This window comes from Stegostoma tigrinum, chromosome 24, assembly GCF_030684315.1.
Source record: "Stegostoma tigrinum isolate sSteTig4 chromosome 24, sSteTig4.hap1, whole genome shotgun sequence".
Classification (NCBI taxonomy): domain Eukaryota; kingdom Metazoa; phylum Chordata; class Chondrichthyes; order Orectolobiformes; family Stegostomatidae; genus Stegostoma; species Stegostoma tigrinum.
Window position 1 is genome coordinate 19,362,480 of NC_081377.1, and position 15,524 is coordinate 19,378,003.

Here is a 15,524-nt window from a genome sequence, read left to right on the forward strand (position 1 = left end):
CCACACACCCCTGAACACTACGGGCAATTTAGCATGGGCAATCCACCTAGGCTGCACATCTTTGGACTGTGGGAGGAAACCGGAGCACCCAGAGGAAATACACGCAGGCACAGGGAGAACGTGCAAACTCCACACAGACAGTCGCCCAAGGCTGGAATTGAACCCAGGTCCCTGGCGCTGTGAGGCTGCAGTGCTAACCACTGAGCCACCGTGCCGCCATAGGTGCTGATTGTTAAAAATGCTAGTGTTGAATGAATAATATCGTCTTGACAACCACAACTATCTTCCTTTGTGTTAGGTATGACTTCAACCAGTGGAGACTTTTCCCTTTGATAGCCATTGACTGCAGTTTTGCTAGGGCTCCTTGATGCCACGTGCAGTCACTAAGCTGTGTCTATTGCATGCTGGTAATGGTTAATGGCTTGTAGGTAGTCTTGAGTCATAACTTCACCAGTTTGACACCTCATTTTTAGCTATGCCTAGTGATGCTCCTGGCATGCCCTCCTGCACTCTTCATTGAATGAGGATTGATCCCTCAACATGATGGCAATGGAGGAAAGGGCATACACCAGACCATGAAGTTACAGATTATGGTTGAATCCGATTTAGCTACTGTCAATGGCCCACAGCCTCACGGGTGTGCAGTTTTGAGTTGCTAGATCTGTTCAAAATCTATATCTTTTAGTACAATATTTGTGCCTCACAACGCAATGGAATATCCTCAGCGTGAAGTCAGAACCACACCACCACAAGGTGTGCTCACTTCTATCAAAATTGTCATGGACAAATGGACCTGTGACAGATAGACTGGTGAGGATGAGGTCAAGTATGTTTCTCCTTATTGTTGGCTCCCTCATCACGGACCCAGTCTGGCAGCTGTGTCATTTAGGACTCCACGAGCTCTCGATGAGTCACTCTTAGTGATGGACAGTGGAGTATCCCACCAGGTATCCGACACTCTGTACCCTTGTTACCCTCTGTGCTTCCTCCAAGTCATGTACAATCATAGGCAAGAACAGATTCCTCAAATAAGATGGGATGATACATGGTAATCAGCAGGAGGTTTACTTCCAGGCCTGAAGCCATAAGACTTCATGGGATCCAGTGTCAATATTGAGGACTCCCAGGGCAGCTCCTTCTCAGTTGTATACCGCTGCGCCACCAACTCTGTTCGATATGCCTTACTGATGGGACAGAATAAACCCAGGGATGGTGATAATAATATCTAGAATATTTTTCATGTGGTAAAATTCCATGAGCGTTACTATATCAGGCTGTTTGATTGGTCTGCTGGAACACTTTCCTAATTTTAGCAAATGTCCCCAGCTGTTAGGATGCTGGGCTTGCCAGGGTTTTGTGAGTGCCTTGGTCAATGCATAGTTGACTGCCTGGTTACATTTTTTTTGCAGTTTAATACAACTGAGTGGTATTCAAGGCCATATTAGAGAGGGCTTTAGAGGGTAAGAATCAACCACTTTCTGTGGATCTGGAATCTTATGTCGGTCAGCCCAAGGAAGGATGACAGATTTCCTTCACTAAAAAAATGTTAGCGAAGTAGATGGGTCTTCACAACAAACAATAATAGTTTTACTATTTCCAATGGTTTAGCTTTTAATCACAGATTTATTTTATTAATGAAATTCAAATTTCACCAGTTGCTGTGGTTGGGTTTGAACTAATTTTCTCAACTTGATTCATGCATGACTGGATAACTTGTGTACTGATGCTCCTGCAATACCATCCACTCCCCAATTTTACGGAGTTTGTGAGGGATCTAATAGAGATCGCAGCAGAAAATTAGGGTTGGAGGAGGATAGAGAGATGTAGTAACAAAGGAGAAGGCAAGGAATTAGTCAATTTTAGCCTCAAGATCATGGGTAAAGACAGATCTTGGGAGACAAGGTCAATATGATAGCCAAAGCTGTGAACTGGGCAAGTTGCAAGAGGGAAGAAAGAAGACAACTAAGTTAAAGGTGAGAAGAGGAAGAATTGGAAATGATGGTTGAAACAATCAAAATCCTCATTTAATGACGAAGGAAGGTGAGAAATGAGAAAGGAGTACACTTCAATAATGAAACTAATTTAAGGCGATGAAAAAACAACAAGGATTAGAAAGGGAGATATAATAGATGGAAAAAAACTGAGGTACTCGAAAGAAACTGCAGCCTATGAGATACTTGCCTGTATTAACCAAGGCATTGAATGCAAGGATAGGGTTCGATTATGATGGAGCTACGCAAGACATTAGTTAGGCCATACCTGGAGTACTGTGTGTAGTTTTGGTCACTGTACTATAGGAAGGATGTGACTGCAATGGAGGGGGTGTAGAGAAAATCCACCTGGATATTGCCTGGGGGCTGGAGTGGTTCAGCTATGATGAGAGGTTAGATAGACCAGAATTGTTTTCCTTACAGCAGGGAATGTTGAGAGGGGAACCTGATTGGGGTCCACAAAATTATGAGAAACAGAGAAGGAGGAATAAATATTTCCCCTTAGAGGGATCAATAACTAGTGGGCATAGATGGGCAGGATGTTTACTGGAGACTTAAGAAATTTTCACTCAGAGGTGGTATATAACTGGAACTTAAAGGATGGTAGAGATGGGAACCATCACAACATTTAAGAAGTATTTAGATGATCAATTGAAGTGCCACAGGGTATAGGCTATGACCATCACTAATAAGAGACAATCTAACCACCGCCCCTTGACATTCAATGGTGTTACCATCACCAAATCCCCCACTATCAACATCCTGGGGATTACCATGGACCAGAAACTCAAATGGACTCACCACATTAACATGTTGGCTACAAGACCAGGCCAGAAGCTGGGAATACTGTGGCAGGTAACTCATCTCCTGACTCCTCAAAGCCTGTTCACCATCTACAAGGCACAAGTCAGGAGTGTGATGGAACAACTACCCATTTGCCTGGATGAGTGCAGCCCCAACAACATTCAAGAAGCTTGACACTATCCAGGACAAAACAGCCACTTGATTGGCACTACATCCACATGCATTCACTCCCTCCACCACCGACACTCAGTAGCAGAATGTATACTATCTACAAGATGTACTGCAGAAATTCACCAAACATCCTCAGACAGCACATGCCAAACCCATGACCACTTCCATCTAGAAGGACAAGGGCAGCAGATATATGGGAACACCATCACCTCCAAGTTCCTCTCTGAGTCACTCACCATTCTGACTTGGAAATGTATCGCTGCTCCTTCCCTGTCACTGGGTCAAAAACTTGGAATTCCCTCCCTAATGGCATTGTGGACCCACAGCAGGAGGACTGCAGCGGCTCAAAAAGGCAGCTCACCACCACCTTCTCAAAGGCAACTAAGGATGGGCAAGAAATACTGGCCAGCCAGCAACCCCACATCCCACAAATGAAAAGAAATGCTGGAGAATGGATCTGGATAGGTAGGGGCCTGATGGCCAGAATGGCAATGATGGATCTGTCTTCGTGATGTAAAACCCGACGACTTTTTGAAGAAGCCTGGAGGGTAAGGTGATTGCTGGCAGCAAAGGATGAGCTTCTAAGGTTGGTTTTCAGGGACCACCAATTTGAGAGGCAAGAAAAAAAACAAAATTACAGATTCTTCTGACACTGAAAAGTACTTCGAAAGATTTTTGCCATAATGAGCCTATTTTAACTGGTACTTCACACTGCAGGGTCCATAAAGCAACAGATGCTTTAGGGTGATACCTTCCTCTCTCCCCATTCTACAGGTTTTTCTCTTAAGCTTTCCCGTCACAAATTAATTTTAAGGAGAGCAGCTTGAAGTTGGGATAGTATAGAATACATTTATTACAGCCAAACTTCATGCTATATTTGGAGACTGTAACAGCCACATATCACATCTGTCATTTTACTAACAAAAAGGATGTGAAGAAATTTATTTAGAAATGGAAATCCTGTTTAGGCAGGAAATTATGCACAAAGATTTTATAATGTGCAACATTACAAACATTAACATGAAACTTTCAGAGTTGCTCATCTGGCCCTTTGATATGCCAAGTGCATGGCTATTTTCTTAAAGAGAATAGAACCACCCTTTAAATTTATTCATACATTTTGAGCTTATAGATGTACACACTGCAAACTCTTGTGGAAGTATTTTTGGGTCATAATTACTTCCTGTGTCTGAAGCTGTAATTAAACTACCAAAGACAGCTGGAATACACATACTTTTAGCTGGAGGCATGTTTCATAAATTGAAAAATTTGCATCTATAGTACACTGTCCTCAAGATACCCCAAATTGTTTGACTTTGACTGCTTCAATATTATACAGTCATGTAGTTGGGCCAGATCTTAAAAACCCTCTGATTCACAGACTGAGTATTGTTTGAGCCGAGATGACAAACAAACTCTTCTAATTATCATATATGCAAAGCCTACCGAATGAGTATGTCTCTGTTATCCTCACAAATAAACAAAAGCCTTTGTTTTCATAGTACTCTGTGTCATTCTGATGGTGCTTTTTTCCTACGGGGGCCCTTGAAGAATACTCAACAAGTATAAAAAAGGAATGAGAACATAAGAACTAGGAGCAGGAGTAGGCCGTTCGGCCCTTTGAGCCCACTCCACCATTCAATAAGATCATAGCTGATCTTTTCGTGCGCTCAGATCCACTTACCTGCATTCTCACCATATCCCTTAATTCCTTGATAATAAAATGTGAGGCTGGATGAACACAGCAGGCCCAGCAGCATCTCAGGAGCACAAAAGCTGACGTTGCGGGCCTAGACCCTTCATCAGAGAGGGGGATGGGGTGAGGGTTCTGGAATAAATAGGGAGAGAGGGGGAGGCGGACCGAAGATGGAGAGAAAAGAAGATAGGTGGAGAGAGTGTAGGTGGGGAGGTAGGGAGGGGATAGGTCAGTCCAGGGAAGACGGACAGGTCAAGGAGGGATGAGGTTAGTAGGTAGATGGGGGTGCGGCTTGGGGTGGGAGGAAGGGATGGGTGAGAGGAAGAACAGGTTAGGGAGGCAGAGACAGGTTGGACTGGTTTTGGGATGCAGTGGGTGGGGGGGAAGAGCTGGGCTGGTTGTGTGGTGCAGTGGGGGGAGGGGACGAACTGGGCTGGTTTTTGGGGACCGCTTTGCAGAACACCTCCGCTCAGTTCGTAACAAACAACTGCACCTCCCAGTCGCAAACCATTTCCACTCCCCCTCCCATTCTTTAGATGACATGTCCATCATGGGCCTCCTGCAGTGCCACAATGATGCCACCCGAAGGTTGCAGGAACAGCAATTCATATTCTGCCTGGGAACCCTGCAGCCTAATGGTATCAATGTGGACTTCACCAGTTTCAAAATCTTCCCTTCCCCCACTGCACCGCACAACCAGCCCAGCTCTTCCCCTCCACCCACTGCATCCCAAAACCAGTCCAACCTGTCTCTGCCTCCCTAACCTGTTCTTCCTCTCACCCATCCCTTCCTCCCACCCCAAGCGGCACCCCCATCTACCTACTAACCTCATCCCACCTCCTTGACCTGTCCGTCTTCCCTGGACTGACCTATCCCCTCCCTACCTCCCCACCTATACTCTCTCCGCCAATCTTCTTTTCTCTCCATCTTCGGTCCGCCTCCCCCTCTATCCCTATTTATTCCAGAACCATCACCCCATCCCCCTCTCTGATGAAGGGTCTAGGCCCGCAACGTCAGCTTTTGTGCTCCTGAGATGCTGCTTGGCCTGCTGTGTTCATCCAGCCTCACATTTTATTATCGTGGATTCTCCAGCATCTGCAGTTCCCACTATCTCTCCCTTAATTCCTTTATTGTTCAAAAAAATATTTACCTTAGCTTTAAAAACGTTTATTGAAGTAGCATCAACTACTTTACTGGGCAAGGAATTCCATAGATTAACGACCCTCTGAGTGAAGAAGTTCCTTCTCAATTCAGTCCTAAATCTGCTCGCTCTAATCTTGAGGCTATGCTCTCTTGTCCTAGCTTCACCTGGCAGTGGGAACATACTCTCTACGTCTACCTTATCTATTCCCTTCATAATTTTATATGTTTCTGTAAGATACCCCCTCAATCTTCTGAATTCTAATTAATATAATCCCAGTCTACTCTGTATCTCCTCATAAGCCAACCTCCTCAACTCCAGAATTAACCTAGTGAGCCTCCTCTGCACCCCGTCCAGTGCCAGTATATCCTTCCTCAAGCAAAGAGACCAAAACTGCACACAGTACTCCGGGTGTGGCCTCACCAGCACCTTGTACAACTGCAACATAGGGTGGCACAGTGGTAGTATGGCGCACTGACCTCTACATCGCCGAGGCCAGACGCCAACTCTCCGACACCACCTCCTACCGCCCCCTCGATCATGACCCCACACCCGAGCACCAAACCATCATCTCCAACACCATTCATGACCTCATCACCTCAGGGGACCTCCCACCCACAGCCTCCAACCTCATTGTTCCCCAACCCCGCACGGCCCGTTTCTATCTCCTTCCCAAAATCCACAAACCTGCCTGCCCTGTTCGACCCATCGTCTCAGCCTGTTCCTGCCCCACCGAACTCATCTCCACCTATCTGGACTCCATTTTCTCCCCTTTGGTCCAGGAACTCCCTACCTATGTCCATGACACCACCCACGCCCTCCACCTCCTCCAGGACTTCCAATTCCCTGGCCCCCAACACCTCATTTTCACCATGGACGTCCAGTCCCTATACACCTGCATTCCGCATGCAGACGGCCTCAAGGCCCTCCGCTTCTTCCTGTCCCGCAGGCCCGACCAATCCCCCTCCACCGACACCCTCATCCGCCTAGCCGAACTTGTCCTCACCCTCAACAACTTCTCTTTTGACTCCTCCCACTTCCTACAGACTAAGGGCATGGCCATGGGCACCCACATGGGCCCCAGCTATGCCTGCCTCTTTGTAGGTTACGTGGAACAGTCCCTCTTCTGCACCTACACAGGCCCCAAATCCCACCTCTTCCTCCGCTACATCGAAGACTGTATCGGCGCCGCCTCTTGCTCCCCAGAGGAGCTCGAACAGTTCATCTACTTCACCAACACCTTCCACCCCAACCTTCAGTTCACCTGGGCCATCTCTAGCACATCCCTCACCTTCCTGGATCTCTCAGTCTCCATCTCAGGCAACCAGCTTGTAGCTGATGTCCATTTCAAGCCCACCGACTCCCATAGCTACCTAGAATACACCTCCTCCCACCCACCCTCCTGCAAAAATTCCATCCCCTATTCCCAATTCCTCCGCCTCCGCCGCATCTGCTCCCACGATAAGACTTTCCATTCCCGCACAGCCCAGATGTCCAAGTTCTTCAAGGACCACAACTTTCCCCCCACAGTGATCGAGAATGCCCTTGACCGCGTCTCCCGCATTTCCCGCAACACATCCCTCACACCCCGCCCCCGCCACAACCGCCCAAAGAGGATCCCCCTCGTTCTCACACACCACCCCACCAACCTCCGGATACAGCGCATCATCCTCCGACACTTCCGCCATCGACAATCCGACCCCACCACCCAACACATTTTTCCATCCCCACCCCTGTCTGCTTTCCGGAGAGACCACTCTCTCCGTGACTCCCTTGTTCGTTCCACACTGCCCTCCAACCCCACCACACCCGGCACCTTCCGCTGCAACCGCCGGAAATGCTACACTTGCCCCCACACCTCCTCCCTCACCCCTATCCCAGGCCCCAAGATGACATTCCACATTAAGCAGAGGTTCACCTGCACATCTGCCAATGTGGTATACTGCATCCACTGTCCCCGGTGTGGCATCCTCTACATTGGGGAAACCAAGCAGAGGCTTGGGGACCGCTTTGCAGAACACCTATGCTCGGTTCGCAATAAACAACTGCACCTCCCAGTCATGAACCATTTCAACTCCCTCTCCCATTCCTTAGATGACATGTCCATCCTTGGCCTCCTGCAGTGCCACAATGATGCCACCCGAAGGTTGCAGGAACAGCAACTCATATTCCGCTTGGGAACCCTGCAGCCTAATGGTATCAATGTGGACTTCACCAGCTTCAAAATCTCCCCTTCCCCCACCGCACGCCCTAAACCAGCCCAGTTCGTCCCCTCCCCCCACTGCACCACACAACCAGCCCAGCTCTTCCCCTCCACCCACTGCATCCCAAAACCAGTCCAACCTGTCTCTGCCTCCCTAACCTGTTCTTCCTCTCACCCATCCCTTCCTCCCACCCCAAGCTGCACCCCCATCTCCTACCTACTAACCACATCCCACCTCCTTGACCTGTCCGTCTTCCCTGGACTGACCTATCCCCTCCCTACCTCCCCACCTATACTCTCTCCACCTATCTTCTTTTCTCTCCATCTTCGGTCCGCCTCCCCCCTCTCCCTATTTATTCCAGAACCCTCACCCCATCCCCCTCTCTGATGAAGGGTCTAGGCCCGAAACATCAGCTTTTGTGCTCCTGAGATGCTGCTTGGCCTGCTGTGTTCATCCAGCCTCACATTTCATTATCTTGGATTCTCCAGCATCTGCAGTTCCCATTATCTCTGCAACATAACTTCTCTGCTTTTAAACTCACTTCCTTTAACAATGAAGGACAAAATTCCATGTGCCTTCCGAATTATTTGTTGTACATAGAACATAGAACATAGAACATTACAGCACAGTACAAGCCCTTCGGCCCTCGATGTTGTGCCGACCTGTCATACCGATCTCAAGCCCATCTAACCTACACTACCCCATGTACGTCCATATGCTTATCCAACGATGACTTAAATGTACCTAAAGTTGGCGAATCTACCACGGTTGCAGGCAAAGCATTCCATTCCCTTACTACTCTCTGAGTAAAGAAACTACCTCTGACATCTGTCCTGTATCTATCACCCCTCAATTTAAAGCAATGCCCCCTCGTCCTCGCCGTCACCATCCTAGGAAAAAGGCTCTCCCTATCCACCCTATCTAACCCTCTGATTATTTTATATGTTTCTATTAAGTCACCTCTCAACCTTCTTCTCTCCAATGAAAACAGCCTCAAGTCCCTCAGCCTTTCCTCGTAAGACCTTCCCTCCATACCAGGCAACATCCTAGTAAATCTCCTCTGCACCTTTTCCAAAGCTTCCACATCCTTCTTATAATGCGGAGACCAGAACTGTACACAATACTCCAAGTGCGGCCACGCCAGAGTTTTGTACAGCTTCACCATAACCTCTTGCTTCCGGAACTCGATCCCTCTATTAATAAAAGCTAAAACACTGTATGCCTTCTTAACAGCCCTGTCAACCTGGGTGGCAACTTTCAAGGATCTGTGTACATGGACACCAAGATCTCTCTGCTCATTTACACTACTAAGAATCTTACCATTAGCCCTGTACTTTACCTTCCGGTTACTCCTACCAAAGTGCATCACCTCACTCTTGTCTGCATTAAACTCCATTTGCCACCTCTCAGCCCAGCTCTGCAGCTTATCTATGTCTCTCTGCAACCTACAGCATCCTTCGTCACTATCCACAACTCCACCGACCTTAGTGTCGTCTGCAAATTTACTAACCCATCCTTCTACACCCTCATCCAGGTCATTTGTAAAAATGACAAACAGCAGTGGACCCAACACTGACCCTTGCGGTACACCACTAGTAACTGGTCTCCAGGATGAACATCTCCCATCAACTACCACCCTCTGTCTTCTTTCAGCAAACCAATTTCTGATCCAAACTGCTATATCTCCCACAATTCCATTCCTCCGCATTTTGTACAATAGCCTATTGTGGGGAACCTTATCGAACGCCTTGCTGAAATCCATATACACCACATCAACCGGTTTACTCTCATCTACCTGTTTGGTCACCTTCTCAAAGAACTCAATAAGGTTTGTGAGGCACGACCTTCCCTTCACAAAACCATGCTGACTATCCCTCATCAATTTATTCTTTTCTAGATGATTATAAATCCTATCCCTTATAACCTTTTCCAACACTGTTATAAATCCTATCCCTTATAACCTTTCCCAACACTATTATAAATCCTATCCCTTATAACCTTTTCCAACACCTGCAGACCAACCTTCTGTGATTCATGGACAAGGACACCCAGGTCCCTCTGCATAGCAGCATGCTGCAACTTTTTACCATTCAAGTAATAATCCCTGTTACTCTTACTCCTACCAAAATGTATGACTTCACATTTATTTAAACTGTATTCCATCTGCTAGACCTTTGTCCACTCACTCAATGTATCTATGTTCCTCTGCAAAGTTTCACAGTCCTCTGCACACTTTGCTCTCCCATTCGTCTTAGTGTCATCTGCAAACTTTGACACCCTACACGTGGTCCCCAACTCCAAGTCATCTATATAAATTGTAAATAATTGCAGTCCCAACACCAATCCCTGAGGCACACCATTAGTCGCTGATTGCTAGCCAGAATAGCACTCATTTATCCCCACTCTTTGCTTCCTGTTAGTCAACCAATCCTCTAACCATGCTAATACTCTGCCCCTAACATCATGCATCTTTATCTTATGCAGCAGCCTCTTGTGCGGCACCTTGTTAAAGGCTTTTTGGAAATCTAGGTACACCACATCCACTGGGTCCCCATTGTCCACGTTGCTCGTACTGTCTTCATAGAATTCCAAAAGATTTGTCAAGCATTGACCTGTCCTTCATGAACCCATGGTGCAACTGCCCAACAGGACAGTTTCTATCAAGATACAAAGAACAAAGAAAATTACAGCAGAGGAACAGGCCCTTCGGCCCTCCAAGCCTGGGACGATCGAGATCCTCTGTCTAACCTGTCATCTATTTTCTAAGGGTCTGTGTCCATTTGCTCCCTGCTCATCCATGTACCTGTCCAAACATATCTTAAAAGACGCTAACGTGTCTGCGTCTACCACCTCTGCTGGCAACGCGTTCCAGGCACCCAACACCCTCTGTGTAAAGAACTTTCCACACATATCTCCCTTATGCATATCTCCCTTATCTCCAAGATGCCTTGCTATTTCTTCCTTATGATTTATACCAGTAGTTTCCGCCCTCCATTATATGAAAAGTTAATTAGCTCTGCCCTTGTTATCAAAGGTAGCTACTTGTTAAACATAAAAATATGGCACTAGTGATCTGGCAATAGTCTGATTTATGTATACAAGGCTGTAACTGTCAATTATGTGCAAAATCTATTGTGGGAAGTGGGACTGGTGAGAGGTGCACAGGTGTATTTGCTGTTAATCTGTTGTAGCAACCAGCCTTTGTCATGGTAGTCACTTGCAATACTTCACACACTGTACCTACATATATCCTTCCCTGTAACTACAGTCTGTGCTCTCTCTCCAGGTTCTGGGATTTGCTACTAGTTTTACTCACTTGTTAGACCTAAGCTAAAATTTTACCTGCCACATTACAGGAAGGGTTTGAACTCTGTGGAGAGAATGCAGAAGCGATTTACCAAAACTAGTTCTAGAGATGAGAAATTTGAATTCAAGAAGTTGGGACTGTTCTCCCTGGAGAGGAGGCAAATGTGGGGAGGTTTGATAAAGCATTTTAAAATCATGTACGCGCTTGACAGCATAAATAGGGAGAAACTGTTGTCACTTGTAAAAGGATCGAGAACAAGAATGCACAGATTTAACATGATTTGCAAAAGGAGTAAATGTGATGTGAGACAAAATATTTTCACTCAGCAAGTAGTTGGGGGTCTTCGAGGCATTCAAAAGGACATTGGATGATTATTTAAATCGAAATAATGTGCAACGGTATGGGGAAATTGCAGGAAATTGGCAGTAAGTAATAATGCTCATTTGCTGCACACATGATGGGTTGAATAGTCTCCCTCTGCATCATAACACTTCAGTGATTCTGTGGCAGTAGTTTTAAATACATTTTGGAAACAAACTTCATAAAGTTGTTTGATACTTCACTACTAAATGAATTTCCAGGATGAAGAGACATTAATGTTTTAAAATACATCAAAGATCTGATTTCAGCACCGTGATAATGTTTTAAGTAAATGTTAAATTGTGACAGCAATTAAAAACAAACAGTAATTGTATAGTATTTGAAATGATTTACTGATATTTGAACAATTAAGTCTTTCCAATTTGTGAATGCTATCAGATGGAGACTGATTAGTAGAAATGACGGAGTGTTAATAATAATGTAGAAATAAACCAGATGCATCACTTATCATTTCAGGTTTACACACTAAGAAAACAGACCATGTGGATTTATTGATTTGCACAAGAACTAACAGAGGAAAGAAAGCTTAGATAGCATTTTTAGTGCAAGAAAATATCTTAAGCCACTTCATAGAAGCATTAAAAAACAAGCAAAATTTGGTGCTCTGTCACATAGAAGATGTTAAGGCAAGTGATCAAATGCTTGGTCAGGGAAGTAGGTCTTTAAGGAGTATATTAATGAATGAGAAAGGGAGTGGCAAGGAGTTGAAGGCAAAGTCACCAACAGTGAATCAAGTCAAATCTGAGTATTCAAGAGGGCTGTATTGTAGGAATGGAGATACCCCAAAAGATTGAAGCGCTAGAAGAAATTATGTAGATTAGGAAAAGCCAGGACAAGGAGGGATTTGAAAACAAGGCCGAAAATTTCTGGTAACATTGCTCAACCCAGAAGATACAAGGTCAGCAGGGATGATGGGCGAATGGAACTTTGTGACAGTAAAGTCGTGGGAAATAGGTTATTAGCTGATCTGAAGAATGAAGGATGTGGGAGGTCATCCATGGCTGCGTTAACTCCATTCAGCGTTGTACTACCAAATGAGGTAAATATCAAAACGGCATTCACAGTTTTCTTCTCCACTTAATAAAATTGCTACTGTATTCAGTTGAAATTTTGTAAAACTGACGGCTCCTCTTCACTTCCTGTTTGTTGAATGAACTGTTGGAGAACGCTGTGACTGTTGAAATACTGGCAGACATAATACACAGAGAAAGGTCAACATAACATATGTTATTGGAAACAGTTATTCAGGATATAAATCATCCCTGATAAGCACATTTCCTTTCCTCACTAGATTTTCACAATCCATTAGTTACTTGGACTTATTAAACAAAAGGAACTGAGGCTGACCCCTAACATTAATCCAGCCCTGGACTTCATTTTTACTGTCCTTCATTCTTTAAAAGTAGATCTTGTACAAGCACTGCTTACAGTCAAATGCATAATGTTTTGTAATATTACAAAAAACCTGATCATGAGTTTACTTGAATTTTGGCATTTACTGCTAAAGGAACCATATATAGAAATAGGGCAGAGTTGCTGGACCTATGCAAGGAATTAGAGAGACTAGACCTGGATATTGTGTTCAGTTTTGGTCTCTTTCCTAGAGAAAGGATGTGATTGCATTGGAAGAAGTTCAGAGGAGGTTCATTTGGTTGATCCGAAGTTGAAGGTTTTGTCTTATGAAAAGTGATTGAGCGGTTTAGGCCTATACTCTCTAATGTTTAGAAGAATGAGGGAAGATGTAATTGTCTGATACTACAGACATTGACAAAGTAAACATGGAGTTGATGTTTCCCTTGCGGGGATATAGTTCTGGCAGATTTAAAACAGAAATGGGGAGGAATTTCTTCTCTGAAAGAGTCATGAATCTATCAAATTCATTATCCCAGACTGTGGTAGATGCTAGGACAGTAGTAAATTTAAAGGAGGAGGCAGTCAGATTTTTAGTTAGCAACGGGTTGAAAGGTTATGAAGATTTTTTAAACTTCATTCATGGGATGAGGGTGTCACTGGCTATGCTGGTATTTATTGCCCATATCATTGTCCCCAGTTAAGAGTCAACCATGTTGTTGTGGGTCACACGTAGGCCAGACCAAGTTAGGATAATTGGCAACAGTTTCAAGATTATCATTAAACTCTCATTTCCAGACTTTTAAAAATTTGAATTCAAATTTACCATCTGCCATGGCAAGATTCAAACCTGAGTGCCCAGGTATTACCTTATTGAAGGAGAATGTGCAGGAAAATGGAGTTAAGGCTGAGACGAGATCAGCCATGATTGTACTCGGGGTGCTGAATTGCTCACTCCTGCTCCTATATTCTTAAACAATTGTGTAACACTTTCTCTCTTTCACTAAGTTCAGCCCTTTAGCCACATCCTTTTTGAAATTCAAGCGCATATCCCAATTAGCTTTTTCCTTAATTGTACCTTTCTTAAGTAACATTTCACAATGGTGGCTGAACTGTTTTACCTTGACCTATAAACAGTAGGAATTTGCAATATAGCGTTCTAACTTTGTATCACTTCTGGCAACCTCGCAAATATTTTGGAAATCTGATATTCTATGTAAATAAACACAATACATTAATGCATAGGACTCAATATTTAGAGATGGCTTTCAGAATTGCAGGCACTGAATCAAATCTGTTCAAATCTAGAGAACATCCAACGCATGACAACTAATTTCAAGAAGTCCTACAGACTCCCACCATCACTTTCACAAAGGTAGCTAGGAACAGGCAATAAATGTTGACCCTGCCCGCAAAGCCCACATCCCAAGAATTAATTAATTCATTCTATTACTTTATGGTCAAATATGGCATCTCTCTTTCTCCTCCTCCTCTCTCCTATAAATCAGTTTTTTGGGCTTCTGCATTGAACTTCAAAAGTTGTAAATGATTGAAGAAACATGTTTTTCTTTAAATCTCTTAGGAACTGCCCTGTACATTTCTATATCTGTAAAACAGGATGATGCCAGAGACAAATCTAGTTTAAAAATATCCAATTTAAATTACTCCTCTCATTATTATGCTTCATTTTTAACTTAAAAAGTCATGGCGAAAAGCAACATGGCGCAAGATCATAGAGTCATAGAGCTGTAGAGCATGGAAACAGACCTTACCGTCCAAATTATTCATGCTGACCAGAAAAAAATCTAGTCACATTTTCCAGCATTTGGGCCCATATCCCTCTAATCCCTTCCTATTCATATACCCATTCCAGATGCCTTTTAAATGTTGTAATTACACTAGCCTTCACCACTTCCTTTGGCAGCTCATTCCATTCACATACCACCCTCTGCATGAAAAAGTTGCCCTTTGGGTCCCTATTAATCTTTCCCCTCTCACCTTAAACCTTTGCCCTCTAGTATTGGACTCCCCCACCCCAGGGAAAAGACCTTAACTATTTACCCTATCCATGCCCCTCATGATTTTATAGACCTCTGTGAGGTCATCCCACAACCTCCAATGCTCCAGGGAAAATAGCTCCAGCCTATTCAGTCTCTCCCTATAGCTCAAACCCTTCAATCCTGGCATCATCCTTGTAAATCCTTTCTGACCCTTGCAAGTTTTACAACATTGTTCCTGTAGCAGGGATACCGGAACTGCATACAGTATTCCAAAAGTAACCTAACCAATGTCCAGTACAGCCACAACTACCTTACTCCCGACTCCTATACACAATGCACTGATCAATAAAAAGTCAAGCCTAGCAAATGCCTTCTTCACTATCCTGTTTGCCTGTGACTCCACTTTCAAGGAACTATGAACCTGCACACCAAGGTCTCCGTGTTCAGCAACACTCCCCAGGACCTTACCATTAAGTATA

The 15,524-nt window shown here is 44.6% G+C and overlaps 1 protein-coding gene across 2 annotated transcripts in view; it reads right to left on the reverse strand.

Moving 5' to 3' along the window:
• The window catches only part of rhbdl2 (rhomboid, veinlet-like 2 (Drosophila)), a 56,743-nt gene that overhangs the window by 29,834 nt on the left and 11,385 nt on the right, over nt 1-15,524 (reverse strand). The window lies entirely within an intron of this gene.